The sequence below is a fragment of the Hypanus sabinus genome, chromosome 13 (genome assembly GCF_030144855.1).
Source record: "Hypanus sabinus isolate sHypSab1 chromosome 13, sHypSab1.hap1, whole genome shotgun sequence".
Classification (NCBI taxonomy): Eukaryota; Metazoa; Chordata; class Chondrichthyes; order Myliobatiformes; family Dasyatidae; genus Hypanus; species Hypanus sabinus.
In genome coordinates this window covers 97701961-97706413 of record NC_082718.1, presented here as the reverse complement: position 1 = coordinate 97706413, position 4453 = coordinate 97701961, and positions in this window count along the sequence as shown.

Sequence of the window (4453 nt, the reverse complement as noted above, 5' to 3'; positions counted from 1 at the left end):
TGGATACAATTTTGGAAAAGCAAGTGAATTGAGGACTATGTGAAACTGGCACAGAAGAGGGAAAGCATCTGGATCAGCTCAGCCATGAATGGCTAGCAAGCTTGAGGGGGTAGATGCATAGCTCCTGGGCCCTATTTTCTTATGTACTTGTGCTCAGTTCTTGTAACCACACACTCAAATGGGTTAAAATTCCCATAATTATTTTCATTTGGACTGTTTAGTCTATTTTTGATTGTATGACCTGGATGGTCTGAAAGCAGCCATTTAACGCTGCAATGAATTGACTTCTTGGACAATTATAATGACACAAGTATAATTACAAACCATAGATTTTTAAACAAGTTTACTGAAACTTTACTTTGGTTGTTCTGAAGTTGGTTGAAAGCTCCGGATATCAAATAGGATCAAATTCCTATCAATATATAGAAAGAGTTAATTTTGATTTTGAGATGAGTATATTTAAAACCAATTCCAAAAGAAAAGTTTTGCTTATGACCTGCCAACCTGCAGCATTCAGGTTGATTAAGAATCTGATTGCTGCTACAGAGCTGGAAGGCAAAATGTGTAAGGAGTTATTCCGAGTGGTCAAAGAACATCTGAGCCCTAGGCTACTAACTATTAGCAAACAGTTCAAGTGCAACCAGAGGATGCAAAGGGATGATGGAAGGTTTCATAGTTCATTGCCAAAGTGAGGAAATGCTCTAAATAGTGTGATTTCTCAGTGATACAACAAAACCATGTTTTTCTTTAGTTTTAAAGACGCATTGATAAAGAAGAAAGTTTGTAAAAATTGGACATGTTAAGAAGCTTACTTTCTTACTTATCACCCATTCTAGCAATTCTATTCCATGGCCTTAACCTAATTTTCTTTCGCTAAGCTTGGGCAGATTGTACTGAAATATCTGGAGATAAAATAAGTCGCGGCCTGATTTAGTAGAACATTCATTCAAACCTAACTCCCATAGATCATGGCAACGCAGAACCCACTTGCAAAGTGATTGCAGGTGCTGAGCCTGAAAGGACATCGACAATGGATGAACATAGAAAACTGGGGCTATTTGGCTCTTTGTGTCTGCTCTGCCACTTAATGCAATCGTGGATGATCATCCAATTCCAGTATCCAGCTCCTGTTTTCTCCTTGTCCCTCATGATCTCTTTAGAATTAGAACATTTTACTGGTTTGCTTCTAACTGTCTTCTGGGATAGAAATTTCAACAGGTTTGCCACACTTCAACTGAAAATGTTTTTCTTCATGTCAGTCCTAAATAGCTTGTCCCACATACCCACACTGTGAACCCTAGTTCTAAAGTTCCCACTTTGGGAATATCATTCCTTCTTCTAGTCTGCACTGTCCTAATAAATTTTTAATTTATAGTCTTATTATATAGTGTAATTAAGACCATTTACTGAGATGCAGTGAGGAATCAGCCCTTCTGGCCCTTTGAGCCATGCTGTCCAACAATCCCCTGATTTAATCCTAACCTAATCACATGACAATGACCAATCAACCTACCAACCAGTAGGTTTTTGGACTGTGGGAGGAAACTGGAGCACCCAGAGGAAATCTACGCAGTCACAGGGAGAACATAGAAACTCCTTACAAGTGGCAGTGGGAATTCAACCCCAGTTGCTGGTACTATAAAGTGTTGTGCTAACTACCACTGTGCTGCCCCTTATATTTTGGTGCATCCATGGGACTTAGTCAAACAAATCTTTGCCACACTCTCAACACTTCAAGAATGTTTGCCTTTGTTCACAAATTCCTCCATGCACGAACTTCCAATCTACTTCTGGGGTCCAAATCTTTGGGAAGAGCTAACATTGACTTAATGGGTCCTGCTCTATGTTTCTGCATTCACACCCTATAGCAAACACCAGTGGTGATGCGGAGCTGTGATTTTTGAATGAAACCAGCCAAGGAGGGAAAATGAATCCTGCTGAGGTCTCTCTCTTTGCTGCTGCTCAGACAGAGAATGAATGAGGGAGCTTGGAATGAGATTAATTTTGACCTTATGTGGCAACATAAAATGAAGATAACAAATCAGCAATCCTGCGCATCACACTATGCGTGGAAATAAAAATTAGAAGTAAGGTAAATGGAACAGCAATTTGCTGTCAAAGAGTTTTGCAATAAATCATGTTGTTAAAATTTCCCTGAGTAGGTGCCTTTGAATGAATGGGGGAAGGACCTCCCCTCATCATTCTATAGACTCAGGCTCTCCTTTCCATTAGTGATTTCCTTCAAAATGCATTGGCATTACAACACCAAAGTTCATACTTCAAAGTAAGCCAGCATCAGTGTGTTTTTATTTCAAAGTTTTGCCACATGAATTGATTTTGAGGCGAAACTCTTCGGCTGCTGGAAATCTGAAAGATGTTGGAAATGCTGGTGACGCTCAGCAAGACCGTTTTGATCAAAAGTGATCAAGCTGAAATGTTGGCTCAGTCTCTTTCATCCATTCCGTTGCCTCTCCCGTGTTCTGTGTCATCACTTCAATAACACTCAACTACAGGTCATTAAAGCAATTGGGCTTCTTTCAAACCGACCATCAAGATGCAGTTTTTAATCAAACCAGTACTTCTACTCATTTTTATAGTTAATCTCATTCCTAACTTCCATGGATGCTGACTGCACAGTCGTAACAATTTTATGTTATGACTCAGAAAGGCAGCATCCATCATTATGGACCCCCCACCCCCACCCCAATCAACCAGGATATGCCCTGTTCTCACTGTTACTGTCAGGAGTCTGAAGGCACATACTCAGCGATTCAGGAACAGTTTCTTCCCCTCTGTCACCTGATTTCTAAATGGATAATGAGCCCATGAACACTACCTCACTATATAAAATGTTTATTTTTGCTCTACTCATTTAATTAAACTATATATGTTGTAATGTTGCTTTTTTCCTCTTTTATTGTGTATCGTATTGCTGCTGCAAAGACAATAAATTTCACTATATATGACGGTGATAGTAAACCTGATTCTGATTCCTCAGTCAAAGAATGTAAAGAAGCTAAAGATGTCCAAGCACCTTTAAGCTTGATCAACACTGATGGAGACCCAGGCTACCTTTCCAGCCATTTCTTTACTCATCTGGCTACCTGTCACCATCAAACTGAAAGACAAGGTCAATAACATTTGGTGAACAAAGTTTAGATGTGTATGCTAATAATGTACAGGAAAGGTCAAAATAATGCCCGCTGCAGTGAAAGCAATTTCATTTCCCACCAGCTGGGGGAGCATTACAGTCAGTGAAACAAGCAATGAGTCTTGAGGACTGAGTTATAGCTGATGACAGAGAAAAAGGATCTCCGCCCACTGCTTATTTTAGCTTCCCTGTACCTTATAACCCTTTTCTGTGCTCATAAAGGCATTATATGGGAATTAGTTCACTTGTAATGTATTTTTTGTTGTATAGCAAAAAAAAATTACAGTCGAACAGATATTGGACTCTGAACAGTAAAGAAACAAATGACAAAAGACTTAGTCAAAATAATTTAGCCACTCTCTGAACTTGCAGCAAATCACAATGCTCCTGCTATAAAAGTTGTATTGAGCTAGAGAATGTTTTCATTCATAATAAACAGACAGATGCTATAAAGGTCATCTGCTTATTTGTCTGATATATTTTAATTTCAGTTTAAGGCTCTTGCACTGACAGGCCACGATGAGCAGTTTAACTGCTTTACCACCGCAAGGCGTGCTCAGTTTTAGTACAATCCCTCCAAGGGTGCAAACCATTGTTTCCCAGTGAACTCCACTCTCTGCATTTTAACACAGCCAGGCGAGTTCTGCACTACGTGAGGAAATAATGGGAGTAACTCAATCATGGACAAGAAGTCAGGTCTAACACTCAGCCTCCAATCAGTCCCTCACAACCCAGCTCATCTGAAACCTCAAACACTTTTCTTGAAGTAGCTGTAAGTGGAAAAATGTAACTTATTCTTCAAAATACTGTAAGGCTTTGTTGAAAGATCGAAGTAAATTTATTACCAAAGTACCTAAATGTAATCATACACTGTCTAGTGATTCATTTTCTTGCAGGCTTTCTCAGTAGAAAACAGAAATAGAATGGAATGAAAAACTATGCACAAAGACTAACAACCAATATACAAGCAATTAATTAATAAATGAATCAATCAACAGGTAAATAAATAAATAATACTGAGCCCGCGAGATAAATATGTATCAACATTTCTTCTGTTCTTGATTTTCCTCCCAAAAAACACTGGTTTGCTACTTAAAGATTTTATCGGGAGTTAATAGATTAAAAACCAAGATTCAGTTAGGGGGAGACAGAGGTTATGAAGGAATATGCAATACATTCCTGGTCAGCCCCTCCCACACCAAAGACAGAACAAAGTTTCTTATTAACTCTGTTTCTCTATCTACAGATGCTGCTAGGCCTGCTGAATGTTTCCACCATTTTCTATTTTTATTTCAGATTTGC